Here is a 23,224-nt window from a genome sequence, read left to right as displayed (position 1 = left end):
TTGAAATGTACAAAGGTGGTTTGCCCAAGAAGGTCAAGGCAAACGTTACGGCGTCGAAACCTAAGACAATTCATGAAGCTATAACCATGGCGAACGAGTTAATGGATCAGGTCATTCTGGATAAGAAAGCATTCACTACTGAGGTGAAGGTATCAAGTAACAAAAGGAAGTGGAACGGAAATTATGATCGAGGTTACCAACAGCAATCTTTTAAGAAACCAGAAACCCCAAAAGGTGCGGGTAGCGGTTCAGGCTTTGGTTACAAAGGACAAAGTCCTTTATGCAACCGTTGTCACAAACATCACTTTGGTTACTGTAGTGTGTTGTGCACCAAATGCAATCGACAGGGACATCTTGCTGAAGATTGTAAGGCTCTCGTTACAAATGCAAATGGTAACAAGACTCCTGCCACCAACGCAAATAGAACTGCTTTGGCTAACATTACTTGTTTTGGGTGTGGAAAACAAGGTCATTATAAGAGCCAGTGCCCGAATCAGAATGGCGGACCTGCACGTGGAAGAGCGTTTGTTATTAATGCTAGAGAGGCACGAGAAGACCCGGAGCTTGTTACGGGTACGTTTACCATTAATAACTTATCAGCATCTATTTTATTTGATACTGGCGCGATAGAAGTTATGTGTGTAGAAATTTTTACACTAAATTGAATTGTTCATCATTACCTCTAGATGCTAAGTACTTGATTGAGTTAGCTAATGGTAAACTAATTAAAGCCGATAAAATTTGTCGTGGTTGTGAAATAAATCTAGCCGGAGAAACGTTTAAAATCGACTTAATACCCGTAGAATTAGGAGGTTTTGATGTAATAGTCGGCATGGACTGGATGTCCAAAGTAGGAGCGGAAGTTGTTTGTGCCAAGAAGGCAATTCGTATTCCTGGTAAGGATAAAATACCGGTGATGATTTATGGAGAGAAGGGTAATTCAAAGCTAAAACTCATTAGCTGTTTGAAAGCCAAGAAGTGTTTAGAAAAGGGATGTTACGCTATTTTAGCACATGTTAATAAAGTCGAAAAGAAAGAAAAGTGTATCAACGACGTGCCTGTGGCAAGAGATTTTCCTGAAGTTTTTCCGGAAGAATTGCCGGGATTACCTCCATTTAGATTTGTAGAATTTCAAATAGATTTAGTACCGGGAGCTGCACCAGTGGCTCGTGCTCCATATAGACTTGCACCGTCCGAGTTAAAAGAACTTCAGAGTCAGTTAAAAGAATTACTGGATCATGGATTCATACGACCAAGTACTTCACCGTGGGGAGCTCCGATTCTATTTGTTAAAAAGAAAGATGGATCTTTTAGGATGTGTATAGATTATCGTGAATTAAATAAGTTAACTATCAAGAATCGGTATCCACTACCGAGAATTGATGACTTATTTGATCAATTGCAAGGATCATGTGTGTATTCGAAAATCGACTTAAGATCGGGCTATCATCAACTACGCGTCAAAGAAGAGGACATTCCGAAAACTGCTTTTCGGACACGTTATGGTCATTACGAATTTTTGGTTATGCCGTTTGGATTGACGAATGCGCCAGCTGTATTCATGGACCTCATGAATCGAGTTTGTAGTCCGTATTTAGATAAGTTTGTTATCGTTTTCATTGATGATATTCTTATCTATTCCAAGAGTGAGCAAGAGCATGAAGAGCATTTAAGGTTGATATTGGAGTTGTTAAGAAAAGAACAGCTATATGCTAAATTTTCTAAGTGTGCTTTTTGGTTGAAAGAAGTGCAATTTCTTGGCCACGTTGTTAATAGCGAAGGAATTCAGGTTGATCCAGCAAAAACTGAAGCTATAGAAAAATGGGAGACTCCTAAGACACCAACGCAGATACGCCAATTTTTGGGTTTAGCCGGTTATTATAGAAGGTTTATTCAAGATTTTTCCCGAATAGCTAAGCCGTTGACAGCGTTAACTCAAAAAGGGAAGAAATATGAATGGACCTCGGAGCAGGAGAACGCATTTCAATTACTGAAGAAGAAGTTAACTACGGCGCCTATTTTATCGTTACCTGAAGGGAACGATGATTTTGAAATATATTGTGACGCTTCGCGACAAGGTTTTGGTTGCGTTCTTATGCAACGAAAGAAAGTTATTGCATACGCATCCCGACAATTGAAGATTCACGAGCGGAATTATACGACGCATGATCTAGAACTGGGAGCAGTCGTGTTTGCATTGAAGATATGGAGACACTACTTGTATGGGGTTAAATGCACTGTGTTTACTGATCATAAAAGCCTTCAACATATTTTTGATCAGAAACAACTGAACATGAGACAACGTAGGTGGGTCGAGTTAATAAACGACTATGATTGTGAAATTCGTTATCATCCCGGGAAGGCGAACGTGGTGGCCGATGCTTTAAGCAGAAAGGAACGAGAACCAATTCGAGTACGAGCGATGAACATAAAAATTCGCATGAATCTCAACTCACAAATCAAAGAAGTTCAACGAGAAGCACTCAATGAAGAAAACATAAAGAATGAAATAATGAAAAAGTACGAGAAACAACTTGTTGTACGGGAAGATGGAATTCGGTATTTTGCAAATCGTATTTGGGTACCGAAGTTGGGTGGATTAAGGAAGTTGATATTGAACGAGGCACATAAGACAAGATACTCGATACATCCTGGAGTTGGAAAGATGTATCAAGATCTTAAGACACGATATTGGTGGCCTAATTTAAAGACCGACGTTGCAACATATGTTGGGGAGTGTTTAACTTGTTCTAAGGTCAAAGCAGAACACCAGAAGCCGTCAGGGTTACTTCAACAACCAGAAATTCCAGAATGGAAATGGGACGGTATTACCATGGATTTCATCACGAAGTTACCAAAGACTGCCTGGGGATACGACACCATTTGGGTAATTGTTGATCGTCTTACCAAATCTGCACATTTCTTGCCTATAAAGGAAACAGATAGAATGGAGAAATTATTACGATTATATATAAAGGAAATAGTTTCAAGGCATGGAATACCTATTTCCATTATATCCGATCGTGATAGTAGATTTACCTCAAAGTTTTGGCAATCACTACAGGAGGCACTAGGAACTCGTTTGGATATGAGCACCGCATATCATCCGCAAACCGACGGGCAGAGTGAAAGAACAATTCAGACTCTTGAAGACATGCTCAGGGCATGTGTGATCGATTTTGGAAACGGATGGGATAAATATCTACCGTTAGCAGAATTCTCGTATAATAATAGTTATCATGCGAGCATTGGAGCTGCGCCATTCGAAGCATTGTATGGAAGGAAGTGTAGATCTCCTATCTGTTGGAATGAAGTAGGAGATCGACAATTAACTGGTCCCGAGATCATACATGAAACGACTGAGAAGATAGTGCAAATCAAGGAGAGATTAAAAACAGCCCGCAGTCGCCAAAAGAGCTACGCCGATGTCCGAAGGAAACCATTAGAGTTTCAGGTCGGGGACATGGTTATGCTAAAGGTGTCACCTTGGAAAGGTGTGATACGTTTTGGAAAAAGGGGTAAACTGAACCCAAGGTACGTAGGCCCGTTTAAGATCATCGAACGCATTGGACCGGTAGCTTATCGACTCGAGTTACCGCAACAACTCGCCGGAGTACATAATACCTTTCACGTCTCAAACCTTAAGAAGTGTCTTGCAAAGGAAGACCTCACCATTCCTCTTGAAGAAATCCATGTCGACGAGAAACTACAATTCGTCGAAGAACCAATTGAAATCATGGACCGTGAAGTTAAACAGCTCAAACAGAGCAATATACCGATTGTTAAGGTTCGTTGGAATGCTAGAAGAGGTCCCGAGTTTACGTGGGAACGAGAGGATCAAATGAAACAAAAGTATCCACACTTGTTTCTCGATAACGCAAAATAGGTACAATTTTAAAATTTCGGGACGAAATTTATTTAACGGGGAGGTAATGTAACGACCCGCACTTTTTCGATCATTCTATACTTATAAGATTAATATTTACATAAATTAAACCTTGCCAACATGATAAGCAATCCAAATTGTCGAGATTTATATTTCCGAAAAGAGTTTTACACAACGTTTGACCGTCTAGTTTGACCGATGATATCACGAACTATACAATATATGATAATTATACGTTTGTGTATATATATATGTATATATACATATTTAACATGATTAATGAATGTTTTAATACCTCATTTTATATTAATAACAATAAGTTACAAGTATATTTTGAAACTACTAACTTAAGTTTTCAAAACGATAACTATACGTAACGTTATTTGACATAAATACTTAAGACTTATAATGTTTATACATATATCGTATAAGTAATGTATTTAATCACTTTTAAGAACTTAAATACATAAAATCATATAAGTGTATTCACAAAAGATAGCTATATTTGAATCCTCATTCCATTTTTCACAAAATTTCTATACGTATACCTAGAGTATTTGTACTCGTATCATACCAAGCTTCTATACGTATTTACTAATAGTAAATACACATCAAATCACCACCTAACCCACCCTTGTTACTGCCCTTAGAGCAAGGTAATTGGAATTTGGATGCATGCATGAATTATTATACAAAAATACAACAAAACTTTTGTTCTTGTCTCCCCATTCCCACGTTTTTAAGGAGTATGAGTACTCCATCATTTTGATTCATTTTATCTCAAATTCTCTAGCAAAACACACACATACTTTGAAGCCTTAAAACCCTTAATCAATTCAGCAAAGTTTCCAAGAAGATCTAGCTTCAAAAACCATACTAAAACACCATAAGAAAACCATACAAAAACACTTCAAGAAAACCCTCCAAGAACACCAACTTACTTCCAATATTTCATCCACCTCTAGTACCCTTTTGATTCTAGCTTCTTACTTCTATTTTACAGCAACTTTATCCAAGGAACTTGAGGTAGAATCTATGTTCATAACCTTATTCAATTCATATATATATAGCTATCTTATTTTGTGGTACAAAAGTTTAACAACAAGAACATAGTTTGAATGTTTTCAAACTTGTTTGCAAACTAAATAGATCCTTCTAACTTAACTTTTAAAATACTTCAAGACATGTAACATAACTTATTTATATGTTAATTTAACAAGGAAAAACTTGGTTTTTCAAAGTATAAGTATTTTTAGAAAAATGGTCATTAAATGATTTTGTTGTAACAAAAATGTTTAACTTCATATGTTTCACTAAAGTCTCACCTATGCCGTATGATTTTGAATACAAACCAAGGTATTTACAGTTCATAGTCTTATAGAAGAACTCGATCCAAGAAGATGGCAACTTGAATCAACGAAAACGGATTTGTAACGAAGAAACTATGACCGAAACAAAATTGGCTATCCTAGACATTTTCAACTTCGGGATTCATTGGAAAAATTTACATAAAATCACATACTTCTAAGATAACATGATATTTTATATATATGTACTCATAATTCAATTTCATATGGTTCAGGATCACCCGTAAGCAACACGAGAAGATTAATCATAAGATCCCATGTTTGTACGCAATACGTCATTTGACAACACCGGTACTTTATGTACGCAATACGTCATTTGACAACACCGGTACCGTGGGTCAAGATTAATCTCGACCAATACATTTACGATGGGGTTTTACGGAAGTTTTATTTATTTCGTTGGGGGTTTTATTTATTGCGGGTATATAAAACATCTAAGAATGAACCATTAAAAATTGAATTACTAACATCGACATGCTAACTACGGACTAAGGAAATATTCAAAGTATTAAAAGTATAACAAGTATATATATATATAACGTTTGTTAAAAAGAAAAGGCAATGATATATTATATATGGATAGGTTCGTGATATCAACCGGGAGATCAAATCAATTATCTATATCTTCAAAGACAACCGTGAGTATATAGTCCCACTTTTAAACTCTAAATATTTCGGGATGAGAATACATGTATTTTATGTTTTACGATATGGACACAAGTAACTGAAAAATATGTTCTACGTTGAGTTGTACCACTGGCATACTTCCCTGTAGCTTGGTAACTAATATTTACAGCGGTATTGTAAACGCGAATCCTGTTGATAGATCTATCGGGCCTGACAACCCCAACCGGACTGGACGACCAGTATTCAACGGTTGCACAGTACTTCGTTTTGTGACTACACTTGGTACGGTGTAGTAAGATTTCATATTAAAGGGAATATGCGACGTGAAAATGTTAAAGTATGGTTACCAAGTGCTCAACCACTTAGAATACTTTTATTAAACTGTTTATATACGAAATCTTGTGGTCTATATATATATTGCTGCCGGCATTAAACCTATATCTCACCAACTTTATGTTGACCTTTTAAAACATGTCTATTCTCAGGTGATTTCTAAAGCTTCCGCTGCATCATGTTGGATCTAACCAGGATCTTGCGTACGCATGTTTGTGTCAAAAATAAAACTGCATATCCGAGATGTTGTATTGTAAAATATGCTAGAAACCGTGTTGTTGTCATCATTTGTAAAGTTTGTAAGTCGAAGATTATCGCTAAACGTTAATCTTCTTTTTATTGTCTTAAGCTTGTAACAAAAATAATGGTTGTGGTTTGTAATGTATAATATATGCAGTTTTTCTTTTAAAAATGTCTCATATAGAGGTCAATACCTCGCAATGAAATCATACGTTATCTAACGCGTTCTTATGGTTAAGGACGGGTTATGACAGGTATACACTTTTATTCTCTTTTCCATTATCATTATAATAATTATTATTAGTATTATTATTATTATTATTATTATTATTATTATTATTATTATTATTATTATTAGGTATATCATTATTAGAAAAATTATTTTTTTATTTATTAAAAGTAACATTAATATTTAAAATTATCTTTTTTATTATTTCTTATTTTTATTATTATTATTATTATTATTATTATTATTATTATTATTATTATTATTATTATTATTATTATTATTATTATTATTATTATTATTATTATTATTATTATTATTATTAAAGTTAGTATTATTATTAAAATTATCATTTTTATTAAGTTTATCTTTTCTATTAGAATTATAATTATTTTATCATTATTATTATTATTATCATTGTTTTAGTAATATTATAATAAACAAATGGTATTTATATAAAAAGATATTTTTACATATATCCTAACTATATTAATATTACATATTGATTTAAATAAAGTATTATTACTATAAAATATTAACTAAGTTATATATAATAGATAAATACTTTTAATATAATCATATATATAATTATCTATAATATATAAAATAGATATAATTAAAAATATTTTATTAATATAACATACAAATTATAAAGTATATTAATATTAATATATAAAACTTGTTTAATTGTTATTATATATGTTAATATATATATAAATGATATAGGTTCGTGAATCTGAGGCCAACCTTGCATTGTTCTGTATCGTCGTATGAATATTTTTACTACAAAATATTATATGGTGAGTTCATTTGATTCCCTTTACTCTTTACATTTTTGGGGCTGAGAATACATGCAAATGTTTTATTAACTGTTTTACAATAATTACATGCGTGAGTTCATTTGCTCTCTTTTACTCTTTATATTTTTGGGCTGAGAATACATGCACTGTTTTAAAGACTGTTTTACAATATTTATATGCGTGAGTTTCATTACTCCCTTTTTAAATGCTTTTGCAATATATATTTTTGAGACTGAGAATACATGCGCGGTTTTTATAACTGTTTTACGAAATAGACACAAGTAATTAAAATTACATTATATGGTTGAATGATCGAAATCGAATATGCCCCTTTTTATTAAGTCTGGTAATCTAAGAATTAGGAAACATACACCCTAATTGACGCGAATCCTAAAGATAGATCTATCGGGCCCAACAAGCCCCATCCAAAGTACTGGATGCTTTAGTACTTCGAAATTTATATCATGTCCGAAGGAGGATCCCGGAATGATGGGGATATTCTTATATACATATTGTGAATGTCGATTACCAGGTGTTCAATCCATATGAATGATATTTTTGTCTCTATGCATGGGACGTATGTTGATGAGAAATGGAAATATGAAATCTTGTGGTCTATTAAAATGATGAAATGATTATTTATGATAAACTAATGAACTCACCAACCTTTTGGTTGACACTTTAAAACATGTTTATTCTCAGGTATGAAAGAAATCTTCAGCTGTGCATTTGCTCATTGTAGAGACATTACTTGGAGTCATTCATGACATATTTCAAAAGACGTTGCATTCGAGTCGTCGATGTCATCAATATTATTATCAAGTCATTTATAGTTTAGATATATTATGAAATGGTATGCATGCCGTTAACTTCCGATGTATTAAAAGTTTGTCTTTTCAAAAACGAATGCAATGTTTGTAAAATATATCATATAGAGGTCAAGTACCTCGCGATATAATCAATTGTTATGAATCGTTTATAATTGATATGGACTTCGTCCGGATGGATTAGGACGGGGCATTTCAGTTGGTATCAGAGCGGTGGTCTTAGCGAACCAGGTCTTGCATTAGTGTGTCTAACTGATAGTTGTTTAGATGCATTAGTGGGTCTGGACTTTGACCGTGTCTGCATGTCAAAAGTTTTGCTTATCATTTCGTGTCGAAAATTATTTGCTTATCATCCTTAAAGTCTAGACACGTCTTACTGCAATGATTTCATAAATAGTGTATAGGTAAAATTCGTATCTTAGCGTATCTGCTAATTCATATCTTAGCATATCTGTTACTGTATACTTTTCCTGACAGCTTCCGTAGATTCCTCCGTAACTTATGGGATTTTAGTATTATATATGCATATGTAAATTAGGTATTGCAGGGTACTAATCTATATCCTATAATCTATTTCTTGTCAAAAATCCTTCATCTGATCGTACGAGATGAATCCCTCAACCAGTTTGAATTTCTCGGATTCTGACAGCTATTCCGATATGGAGTTTCACCTAAGCTCCGAAAGCAGTGTCACCAGAATGAATCAACCAATCAGCCATCCCCAATTCATCTGATGGGTTCGTAGTCTACTTAATCAATGGAGACGTGAAGAAGGTGATCCCTTCCATCCACCACATTCACCTCTTGGCGAAGAACCTGAAGCACTTACCGGCGAACCTGTTCGAGACATTATTCTCTCTCTCATTTCCAGAGTAGCTCGACACGATTATATTCTATCTAAAATTCTAGATCTTATTCATCCGCTTGTCTGAACTGACAATCATCCCAGAATAATGAAAGAAGTCAACGAACTTCGCGCTCGAATAATCAATATGGAGAATATGGTGCAAAATTTACCAACTTCAGCAACATCACCGGCACCAACGTTTACCAACTTCAGCAACATCACCGTCACTAACAGTACCACCAACATCGGTACTGATAGCACCAGTACCATCAACAAACCATGCCTCAACATCTCATTCTGTACCTCGAGTATAATCATCGTTCTCTGTATCATTCTGCATCAATTATCTTCGTTTTCATGATGATTATGTAATCTCTAACATTTTAGAGATTATATATTAATGTTCTAACGATAAATCAAATGAGTTTAATATCATATTGACTCATTAAATCCATGATTACATCTGAAGAAAATATATATGTATATATGTTTTCATAAAGATTGTAATTAAAATTTTTTTTGTACAAACTGTTAATGGTGAAAATATTTTAACGGGTAGGTAATACCCAAGAAATATTTAGACTTCACATTAATAAGTTACACTGTAATTCTTCGAATCTGATTCAACGGTAATTCACTATCCTACTTATATCTCCAGATATACGAATCCGTTCACCACAGAATAACCATTTTCATTCAATTTCATATTTGGATTTTGATCTATCAGAATCCAACAAGTGGCATAATGAAGAAAACATTGGACAAAATAAAATTTATTAGAAACAAACAAATTAATTATGAGAAATTTTGTTAAGAATCCACGCTAACTGTTCCTAGCTAACTATTAATTCCGTATTACATTTTAATTATCGCAATTTATTTTATCGCAATTTTAATTCTCTCAATTTTATTTATCGTCATTTAATTTCTGTTATTTATTTTACGCACTTTATTTTCATACTGTTATTTATGCATATAAATATCGGAACACGTATACAAGGTTTTGACATATCATATCGACGCATCTATATATATTATTTGGAATAACCATAGACACTCTATATGCAGTAATGCAGGAGTTAGCTATACAAGGTTGAGGTTGATTCTACAACAATATATATAGTTTGAGTTGTGATCGAGTCTGAGACATGTACACGGGTCACGATACGTATTAATTAATTCGAATATTATATATTAAATTATATATGAATTATTTGACTGTTAACTGTGGACTATCGACTATGAACTAATGACATTGGACAATTAAAATGAATTAAAATATTGATTATAACATATGAAACTAAACGATTCTTCAAGTTTGCCACTTGATTTCTGTAGTGACCCGAACTTTTCCATGTTTATATATATTAATTGAGATTGATATTTACATGATTAAATGTTTCTAACATGTTAAGCAATCAAACTTGTTAAGACTTGATTAATTGAAATATGTTTCATATAGACAATTGACCACCCAAGTTGACCGGCGATTCACGAACGTTAAAACTTGTAAAAACGACATGACGATATATATATATGGATATACATATGGTTAACATGAGATTATGATAAGTAAGTATCTCCATAAGTATATTAACAATGAGTTATATACATATAAACAAGACTACTAACTTAAGGATTTCGAAACGAGACATATATATAACGATTATCGTTGTAACGACATTTAAATGTATATATATCATATTAAGATATATTAATATATCATAATATCATGATAATATAATAATTTAACATCTCATTAGATATAATAAACAATGGGTTAACAACATTAATTGAGATCGTTAACTTAAAGGTTTCAAAACAACACTTATATGTAACTTCTAACGATGACTTAACGACTCAGTTAAAATGTATATACATGTAGTGTTTTAATATGTATTTATACACTTTTGAAAGACTTCAATACACTTATAAAAATACTTCTACTTAACAAAAATGCTTACAATTACATCCTCGTTCAGTTTCATCAACAATTCTACTCGTATGCACCCGTATTCGTACTCGTACAATACACAGCTTTTAGATGTATGTACTATTGGTATATACACTCCAATGATCAGCTCTTAGCAGCCCATGTGAGTCACCTAACACATGTGGGAACCATCATTTGGCAACTAGCATGAAATATCTCATAAAATTACAAAAATATGAGTAATCATTCATGACTTATTTACATGAAAACAAAATTACATATCCTTTATATCTAATCCATACACCAACGACCAAAAACACCTACAAACACTTTCATTCTTCAATTTTCTTCATCTAATTGATCTCTCTCAAGTTCTATCTTCAAGTTCTAAGTGTTCTTCATAAATTCCAAAAGTTCTAGTTTCATAAAATCAAGAATACTTTCAAGTTTGCTAGCTCACTTCCAATCTTGTAAGGTGATCATCCAACCTCAAGAAATCTTTGTTTCTTACAGTAGGTTATCATTCTAATATAAGGTAATAATCATATTCAAACTTTGGTTCAATTTCTATAACTATAACAATCTTATTTCAAGTGATGATCTTACTTGAACTTGTTTTCGTGTTATGATTCTGCTTCAAGAACTTCGAGCCATCCAAGGATCCGTTGAAGCTAAATCCATTTTTCTATTTTTCAGTAGGTTTATCCAAGGAACTTAAGGTAGTAATGATGTTCATAACATCATTCGATTCATACATATAAAGCTATCTTATTCGAAGGTTTAAACTTGTAATCACTAGAACATAGTTTAGTTAATTCTAAACTTGTTCGCAAACAAAAGTTAATCCTTCTAACTTGACTTTTAAAATCAACTAAACACATGTTCTATATCTATATGATATGCTAACTTAATGATTTAAAACCTGGAAACACGAAAAACACCGTAAAACCGGATTTACGCCGTCGTAGTAACACCGCGGGCTGTTTTGGGTTAGTTAATTAAAAACTATGATAAACTTTGATTTAAAAGTTGTTATTCTGAGAAAATGATTTTTATTATGAACATGAAACTATATCCAAAAATTATGGTTAAACTCAAAGTGGAAGTATGTTTTCTAAAATGGTCATCTAGACGTCGTTCTTTCGACTGAAATGACTACCTTTACAAAAACGACTTGTAATTTATTTTTCCGACTATAAACCTATACATTTTATGTTTAGATTCATAAAATAGAGTTCAATATGAAACCATAGCAATTTGATTCACTCAAAACGGATTTAAAACGAAGAAGTTATGGGTAAAACAAGATTGGATAATTTTTCTCATTTTAGCTACGTGAAAATTGGTAACAAATCTATTCCAACCATAACTTAATCAACTTGTATTGTATATTATGTAATCTTGAGATACCATAGACACGTATACAATGTTTTGACCTATCATGTCGACATATCTATATATATTTCAGAACAACCATAGACACTCTATATGTGAATGTTGGAGTTAGCTATACAGGGTTGAGGTTGATTCCAAAATATATATAGTTTGAGTTGTGATCAATACTGAGATACGTATACACTGGGTCGTGGATTGATTCAAGATAATATTTATCGATTTATTTTTGTACATCTAACTGTGGACAACTAGTTGTAGGTTACTAACGAGGACAGCTGACTTAATAAACTTAAAACATCAAAATATATTAAAAGTGTTGTAAATATATTTTGAACATACTTTGATATATATGTATATATTGTTATAGGTTCGTGAATCAACCAGTGGCCAAGTCTTACTTCCCGACGAAGTAAAAATCTGTGAAAGTGAGTTATAGTCCCACTTTTAAAATCTAATATTTTTGGGATGAGAATACATGCAGGTTTTATAAATGATTTACAAAATAGACACAAGTACGTGAAACTACATTCTATGGTTGAATTATCGAAATCGAATATGCCCCTTTTTATTAAGTCTGGTAATCTAAGAATTAGGGAACAGACACCCTAATTGACGCGAATCCTAAAGATAGATCTATTGGGCCTAACAAACCCATCCAAAGTACCGGATGCTTTAGTACTTCGAAATTTATATCATATCCGAAGGGTGTCCCGGAATGATGGGGATATTCTTATATATGCATCTTGTTAATGTCGGTTACCAGGTGTTCACCATATGAATGATTTTTATCTCTATGTATGGGATGTGTATTGAAATATGAAATCTTGTGGTCTATTATTATGATTTGATATATATAGGTTAAACCTATAACTCACCAACATTTTTGTTGACGTTTTAAGCATGTTTATTCTCAGGTGATTATTAAGAGCTTCCGCTGTCGCATACTTAAATAAGGACGAGATTTGGAGTCCATGCTTGTATGATATTGTGTAAAAACTGCATTCAAGAAACTTATTTTGTTGTAACATATTTGTATTGTAAACCATTATGTAATGGTCGTGTGTAAACAGGATATTTTAGATTATCATTATTTGATAATCTACGTAAAGCTTTTTAAAACCTTTATCTATGAAATAAAGGTTATGGTTTGTTTTAAAAATGAATGCAGTCTTTGAAAAGCGTCTCATATAGAGGTCAAAACCTCGCAACGAAATCAATTAATATGGAACGTTTTTAATCAATAAGAACGGGACATTTCAGTTGGTATCAGAGCGTTGGTCTTAGAGAACCAGAATTTTGCATTAGTGTGTCTTATCTAGTTTGTTAGGATGCATTAGTGAGTCTGGACTTCGACCGTGTTTACTTGAAAAATGATTGCTTAACAAATTTTGTTGGAAACTATATATTTTTAACATGTGAATATTATGTGATATATTAATCTCTTAACGCGTTTGATATTATGTGATAGATGTCTACCTCTAGAACAAGTCCCATTGACTCACCTAATAATAATGAAGAGTCAAATGTAAATTGGAATGATTCGTGGACTGATTCACAAGTTCCCGAAGAGGAACCGGAAGAAGAGTCGGAACCGGAAGAAGAATCGGAACCGGAAGAAGAATCGGAACCGGATGAAGAAATAGAACCGGTGGGGGAAATAATAAAACGGTTAAGTAAAAGAAAATCCTCAACCAACCGACCAAGGTTAATTATGGTCAATGGTGTTTCCGCCAAGGAAGCAAAATATTGGGAGGATTACCAATTCTCCGATGAATCGGATTCCGACGAGAATTCCGATGATGTTATAGAAATTACCCCAACTGAATTTAAAAAGGCAAAAGAAAATAATAAGGGAAAGGGCATAAAAATAGAGAAATCTAATTCCAACCCCGATGAACTTTATATGTATCGTCAACCCCCGAAGTCCTTAAGTTGTAACAATGACCCGGGAACCTCTAAACCACCAGGTTTTTCTAAACCAATGTGGATAACGACGACTCGTATTAGGGGAACATCATATATCCCTAGAAACTTGGCAAAACGAACCAAAACCGAAGAAGAAGAAACAAGCGAGTCGGAATAAGATAGTTGTATTCGTGTGGTGTAATATAAGTAATATAGTGTGCTTATGCTTTATGATATATGTAAAAATTGCTTGTATTAATAAGTATTTTTTTTTATGAATCTAACTCTTGTCTATTTTACAGTATAAAAACACAAAATGGATAGACAACCTAATATTTTAAGAGACCTACCCGGAGACATGATTGATGAAATCTTGTCTAGAGTCGGTCAGAATTCTTCGGCACAACTATTTAAGGCGAGATCAGTTTGTAAGACATTCGAAGAACGTTCCAAGAATGCCTTGGTTTATAAAAGGCTTTCGTTCGAAAGATGGGGGATATCACATTGGGAAATCCATAAGTTACGATGTGTTTACTTTGACGCATATATTGCGGGGAACCCAAATGCTATTTTACGCAATGGGTTAAGAAATTATTTTGACTCAATATATCCGAATATTGGACTTCGTGATTTAGAAAAAGCGGCTAACATGCAACATAAAGAAGCATGTTATGCTTACGGATTAGTAATGTTCTCTTCTCACTAAAGTGAGAACAAGAACATCGGGCTACAACTATTAAACAAAACGTTCCCACAAGTGACGAAGTCGGTAATTGGGGTAAGAAATGAGGTTTTTAGATTGTTACGGGATTGTTAGACATTACGTAACCCTCGTCCCTTTGACGACGTTACAACACGCTGTCTTATCAACGGCCATAACGGTTATGTTCCACAAGACCAAGGATGGGAAGTAATCCTAGTAAAACCAGAATGCATGACTTGTTTCTGGACGTATGAATTACGTGTCTTTATTGCCTTTGCTGAACGACTTGTGTACTAGCTAGAATTATCTTCACAACCATCTTGTATCAAATTTATTGTGTGCTATATTTCATGCTATATGTAAAATAAGCGGTATTGTAAGTTTGTAAAATATTGTGTAAAAGTTTGAACGTAAAATATTATTATAATCAGTTTTTCATATAGAATTGTAGTAGTTGAATTGTATATTAGCTACTAAGTATGAACTTAACGGGTAGGTACTATCCGAATTTAAATTTATAAAACGCTAATATGAAGAAAAAGCTTTTATAAATAAGTTCATATTATGCTACGAAATACTATTAACTACTCTTAATATTCTGTATGATTAACTTGTTTCATTTGACTATTTTGAAGGAAATGGCACCGACTACTCGACACACCGTGAATATGAATGAAGAGGAATTCCGTACTTTTCTAGCTTCAAACATAGCCGCAGTACAGGCTACGCTACATACCAACAATAACCTTGGATCTAGCAGTACAGGAAATCGTGTAGGATGCACCTACAAAGAATTCACTGCCTGCAAACCTTTGGAATTTGATGGAACCGAAGGACCGATCGGATTGAAACGGTGGACCGAGAAGGTCGAATCGGTGTTTGCCATAAGTAAGTGTACTGAAGAGGACAAAGTGAAGTACGCTTCGCATACCTTCACAGGTTCTGCGTTAACATGGTGGAATACCTATCTAGAGCAAGTGGGACAAGACGATGCGTACGCACTACCGTGGTCAGCATTCAAGCACTTGATGAACGAGAAGTACCGTCCCAGAACCGAGGTCAATAAGCTCAAGATAGAACTTAGAGGGTTACGAACCCAAGGATTTGATATTACCACGTACGAAAGACGATTCACAGAATTGTGCCTATTGTGTCCAGGAGCATTCGAAGATGAGGAAGAGAAAATCGACGCGTTTGTGAAAGGATTACCGGAAAGAATATAAGAAGATATAAGTTCACACGAGCCCGCCTCCATACAACATGCATGTAGAATGGCTCACAAACTAGTGAACCAGATTGAAGAAAGAATTAAAGAACAGACTGCTGAAGAGGCCAATGTGAAGCAAGTCAAAAGAAAGTGGGAGGAAAACGGTGATAAGAATCACCAATACAACAACAATATCAATTACAACAATAATCGCAACAATTATCCCAACAATCGCAACATCAATCGCAACTACAACAAACGGCCCAACAACAACAGCAACAACAACAACAACAACAACAGCAGCAACTACAACAATCATCCCAACAACAATAATAACCGCAACAACAACAATAACAATCAGAAGCAGCTATGCCAAAGGTGTGAAAAGTATCACTCGGGGTTCTGCACCAAATTTTGCAACAAGTGTAAAAGAAATGGTCATAGCGCGGCAAAGTGTGAGGTCTACGGACCAGGGGTTAATAGAACGAAAGGAACAAATGGTGTCGGAACGAGTAATGGCGGAGGAAGTAGTGTCGGAGCAAGTTATGACAATGTAGTTTGTTATAAATGTGGAAAACCGGGCCACATTATTAGAAATTGCCCGAACCAGGAGAACACAAATGGACAAGGCCGCGGAAGAGTTTTCAATATTAATGCGGCAGAGGCACAGGAAGACCCGGAGCTTGTTACGGGTACGTTTCTTATTGACAATAAATCTGCTTACGTTTTATTTGATTCGGGTGCGGATAGAAGCTATATGAGTAGAGATTTTTGTGCTAAATTAAGTTATCCATTGACGCCTTTGGATAGTAAATTTTTACTCGAATTAGCAAATGGTAAATTAATTTCAGCAGATAATATATGTCGGAATCGAGAAATTAAACTGGTTAGCGAAACATTTAAGATTGATTTGATACCAGTAGAGTTAGGGAGTTTTGATGTGATAATCGGTATGGACTGGTTGAAAGAAGTGAAAGCAGAGATCGTTTGTTACAAAAATGCAATTCGCATTATACAAGAAAAAGGAAAACCCTTAATGGTGTACGGAGAAAAGGGCAACACGAAGCTACATCTTATTAGTAATTTGAAGGCACAAAAACTAATAAGAAAAGGTTGCTATGCTGTTCTAGCACACGTCGAGAAAGAACAAACTGAAGAAAAGAGCATCAATGATGTTTCCATTGCAAATGAATTTCCCGATGTATTTCCGAAAGAATTACCGGGATTACCCCCACATCGATCCGTTGAATTTCAAATAGATCTTGTACCAGGAGCTGCACCAATAGCTCGTGCTCCTTACAGACTCGCACCCAGCGAGATGAAGGAACTGCAAAGCCAATTACAAGAACTTTTAGAGCGTGGTTTCATTCGACCAAGCACATCACCGTGGGGAGCTCCTGTTTTGTTTGTCAAGAAGAAAGATGGTACATTCAGGTTGTGTATCGACTACCGAGAGTTAAACAAACTTACCATCAAGAACCGCTACCCACTACCGAGAATCGACGACTTATTTGATCAACTACAAGGCTCGTCTGTTTATTCAAAGATTGACTTACGTTCCGGGTATCATCAAATGCGGGTGAAAGAAGATGATATTCCAAAGACTGCTTTCAGAACACGTTACGGTCATTACGAGTTTATGGTCATGCCGTTTGGTTTAACTAATGCACCAGCTGTGTTCATGGACCTTATGAACTGAGTGTGTGGACCATACCTTGACAAGTTTGTCATTGTTTTCATTGATGACATACTTATTTACTCAAAGAATGACCAAGAACACGGTGAACATTTGAGAAAGGTGTTAGAAGTATTGAGAAAGGAAGAATTGTACGCTAAGTTTTCAAAGTGTGCATTTTGGTTGGAAGAAGTTCAATTCCTCGGTCACATAGTGAACAAAGAAGGTATTAAGGTGGATCCGGCAAAGATAGAAACTGTTGAAAAGTGGGAAACCCCGAAAACTCCGAAACACATACGCCAGTTTTTAGGACTAGCTGGTTACTACAGAAGGTTCATCCAAGACTTTTCCAGAATAGCAAAACCCTTGACTGCATTAACGCATAAAGGAAAGAAATTTGAATGGAATGATGAACAAGAGAAAGCGTTTCAGTTATTGAAGAAAAAGCTAACTACGGCACCTATATTGTCATTGCCTGAAGGGAATGATGATTTTGTGATTTATTGTGACGCATCAAAGCAAGGTCTCGGTTGTGTATTAATGCAACGAACGAAGGTGATTGCTTATGCGTCTAGACAATTGAAGATTCACGAACAAAATTATACGACGCATGATTTGGAATTAGGCGCGGTTGTTTTTGCATTAAAGACTTGGAGGCACTACTTATATGGGGTCAAAAGTATTATATATACCGACCACAAAAGTCTTCAACACATATTTAATCAGAAACAACTGAATATGAGGCAGCGTAGGTGGATTGAATTGTTGAATGATTACGACTTTGAGATTCGTTACCACTCAGGGAAGGTAAATGTGGTAGCCGACGCCTTGAGCAGGAAGGACAGAGAACCCATTCGAGTAAAATCTATGAATATAATGATTCACAATAACCTTACTACTCAAATAAAGGAGGCACAACAAGGAGTTTTAAAAGAGGGAAATTTAAAGGATGAAATACCCAAAGGATCGGAGAAGCATCTTAATATTCGGGAAGACGGAACCCGGTATAGGGCTGAAAGAATTTGGGTACCAAAATTTGGAGATATGAGAGAAATGGTACTTAGAGAAGCTCATAAAACCAGATACTCAATAAAACCAGACGACTGTATTTGAAGGAAGTCGTCTCCAGACATGGAATACCAATCTCTATTATCTCTGATAGGGATGGCAGATTTATTTCAAGATTCTGGCAGACATTACAGCAATCATTAGGAACTCGTCTAGACATGAGTACTGCCTATCATCCACAAACTGATGGGCAGAGCAAAAGGACGATACAAACGCTTGAAGACATGCTACGAGCATGTGTTATTGATTTCGGAAACAGTTGGGATCGACATCTACCGTTAGCAGAATTTTCCTACAACAACAGCTACCATTCAAGCATTGAGATGGCGCCGTTTGAAGCACTTTATGGTAGAAAGTGCAGGTCTCCGATTTGTTGGAGTGAAGTGGGGGATAGACAGATTACGGGTCCGGAGATTATACAAGAAACTACCGAGAAGATCATCCAAATTCAACAACGGTTGAAAACCGCCCAAAGTCGACAAAAGAGCTACGCTGACATTAAAAGAAAAGATATAGAATTTGAAATTGGAGAGATGGTCATGCTTAAAGTTGCACCTTGGAAAGGCGTTGTTCGATTTGGTAAATGAGGGAAATTAAATCCAAGGTATATTGGACCATTCAAAATTATTAATCGTGTCGGACCAGTAGCTTACCGACTTGAGTTACCTCAACAACTCGCGGCTGTACATAACACTTTCCACATCTCAAATTTGAAGAAATGTTTTTGATGTGGTAGCACGGGGTTACAAAATAGTGTATATTTTTAATACGGAATGCTACAAAATTTAACAAGTTTTAATTAAATATTTACAAAATGGATATACCAAAACCTTGCTACAACACAATAGGCAGTGTACCTAGTCGCGAAGTAGTATAGTTTTTAGTAAGTCCGGTTCGTTCCACAGGGAGACGGGCTTATGAAACACTTTATTTTTATATAACAATATATAAATATAAATATAAAAGGGGGGTTTTACCGTTTAATGACCGGTTTGTCGATTTTATATTTTAAAGTCACAATTAAAAGCTAATGCAAAATATTAAAAATAACTAAAAACTTAATTTAAAGAGTAAAGTAAATGACGATAATTAAAATGACAGAAATTAAAGTGCGAAAATTAAAAGTGCAATTAAATATGAAATAAAAGAAATTAAATATGAAATAAAAGAATTATGCTTATTTAAACTTCCGTAATCATGATGTTTGACGTGTTGATTTTACTTTTATGCCCATGGGTTAATTGTCCTTTGTCCTGGATTATTTAATATGTCCGTCTGGTTTTTGTCCATAACAGTCCATCAGTCATAAATATAAAGTGCGAGTGTCCTCGTCAAATTATTATTATACCCGAAGTTAAATATTCCAACTAATTGGGGATTCGAATTGTAACAAGGTTTTAATACTTTGTTTAATGAATACACCAGGTTATCGACTGCGTGTAAACCAAGGTTTTACTACTTTGTTAACAATTACACCAATTACCCTTGAATGTAATTTCACCCCTGTTTTAATTATTCTAGTGGCTATTAATCCATTCCCGTGTCCGGTTAAATGAACGATTATTCGTACATATAAATACCCCGCCCATCGTGTCCGATCGAGTGTATATGGTAATTTATAGGGACGCCCAATTGTAAATCTTTATATTAACATTAACAAACTATCATTTAGTTAAACAAATATAAAGCCCATTAATAGCCCATAGTCTAATTTTCACAAGTGTCGTTCTTTTGTCCAAACCTCAATTATGGTACAAAGCCCAATTACCCAATTTTAGTAATCAGCCCAACATCATGATTACTTTGGCTCAAATAAGCATAATAATAACTTAGTTACGAGACATTAATTTAAAAAGGAGAACATAACTTACATTGAGTATTTATCGCGTAGTGTTACACGGACAGAATTTCGACTTCAAAAACCCGTAAAATAACCTTTACATAACCCAAACTAATCTAATATAACACTAATCTATACTATATATACATATATATATATTTATTTATATTATACTAGGGAGTATTATTATGTATTTGTGTGTGTGTTGTCTTAAAAACGAACGAAAAACTGGCAATTTATAGAATGTGAGCTAATTCTGATCCTCATGCGACTCGCATGGGTTTATGCCTATTTGCCATGCGACTCGCATGGCCACGCTGGACAGCTCACATATCTTTTGTCTTCTTGTTCGTCGACATATTTATTAAATATATATAAAATATAAATAATTTTAATAATTATTTATATATTATATTATATTTATGTGCATAGTAGACTAGATATTTTTGGTCCATTGCGTCGGGCGTTTCTTCTTGGCTCGGGTCCCGGTTCCGGATTTTCGGACGTCTTCGCGTATTATTTTATATCGTGTACTTTGCGTTCCGCAACTTGTACTCTTGTCATTTTTAGACGTCCTTCATAAATATTTTGAACCTTTTTGATTGAATCTTGTACATTTGAGCATTTTGGACCTTTTTGTCTTCAAATCTTCGTTTACGCCTTTTGTCTTCGCACTTATTAAATATAAACGAATATTACTTGAATATGGAACAATTACAACTAAAATCTTGTCTTTCTTGGGGGATAATGCTATGAAATATATGTTCCTTTTTAACCTTATCAATATCCCCACACTTGAGCGTTGCTTGTCCTCAAGCAATACAGTCTTGAAATAATATAATACATCACACGAATCACTTCTTTATTCTTCACACTTTGTACATCAGTGATTTTGATAGAGCGGTATAAACAATGATAGTAATGATAGAACCATGGTTAAAGGTGGGTGTGTCATCCACAGTTGCCTTGGGTTTAGGTCAACGACACTTACAATCAAATAGCCGATTTACTTTCGGTTTCCAAAGCAAAGTGCACATTTGAAAGGTGGTTTACAGTCCCACATGACTATAAAAATGTAGATCCTTAAGGAAATTGGATCTTTATGAAAACATTTGATCTTTTGAAAATTCAAGCTAGATTTTACCCTAGACAAGTTTTCTGATTTAATCCATTCTTTGGTGTTGCAAAATATATTTGTGGATCAATATTTTGGCTTAAAACTTTTAGGTTCGTGTAATCCACTGCTATCCTGGTATCGGAAAGCACACATCCAGTTTACTTGTTCCGTATATTACCTTTCGGTAAACTACCGTCCGGTTGTAAAGGAAAGCGATGAACAAGAAACTGTTAAGGCAATGTCTTGTGACATGCAGATGATTATGGTCTTATTAACGTGTCGGATGCTAGAACTATCCTTGGTAGGAGCGATAGTAAAGATCATCCTATGATTTTTCGGTCTGGCACAAGGTCCTGTCTTCGACCATGCTATGCAACCACCGTTCTTACGGTTGACACCCGATTTGGTTCAGGTGACCTAATGAATTCCAGGTGAATTCCTAGGATTTAACGTTCAATGGTAATGAACGCATTGAAAATGGATTTTCAGAAAACAAATCGGTTTGTATTTTTGATCAAAATATTTTCTCGTTCAAGCTCGAGTTTAGATATCATTGAATTCCATGAGTTTGAATTCTCAAACTTTAAGGTCAATCTCAAGGATTGAGTAATATCAGTCTTAAAAGCTGATTTTTAATCTTTAAGGAGATTATCCTTTCTGGGGATCTGATTCATTAGTCTTATCAAGCTAATTTGCACGGTGCCCCCCCATTGTACGAGATAAATCCTTCTCATGGTTAGGATAAATCTGACCACTTGGCGACCCTGTTTGATGCTGAGGTCCGTGGATTTCCAGCCGATTTTAGTGATGACTTTTCTAGATTTTTCGTCAACCTACAGCTGGTCTGGACGACAACTTCATGACCTAAATCAAGAAGCGCGTGTCTTTTTCGGAAGACTTTACTTCCTTCTAATGATGGAATTGATTCATCATGTAGATCCATCTTTCTTTCAAAAGTATCACAATAAACCGGGTAAAACTATTAATTTAGTTCAAAACAAAAGCACCTGCAATAACTTTACAGAAACATGTGATAGATAATTTTTAATTGAATAACTTGGTACATTCTCCCCACACTTAGTTTATTTCTTTGCCTTTTTATTCTCTTCTATTCCATTCTTAAATGAATTCAAGCGTTTTTGGTTGTTTCTCAATTTATGTCCTTTTCGAGGTAACGATAATTTCGGTATTATCACCTAGTTTTCATCGTTCATAAATATGTATAAAC

Source organism: Rutidosis leptorrhynchoides, chromosome 11, assembly GCF_046630445.1.
Source record: "Rutidosis leptorrhynchoides isolate AG116_Rl617_1_P2 chromosome 11, CSIRO_AGI_Rlap_v1, whole genome shotgun sequence".
In the NCBI taxonomy this organism is placed as follows: domain Eukaryota; kingdom Viridiplantae; phylum Streptophyta; class Magnoliopsida; order Asterales; family Asteraceae; genus Rutidosis; species Rutidosis leptorrhynchoides.
Note: the sequence above shows the minus strand (reverse complement) of the source record.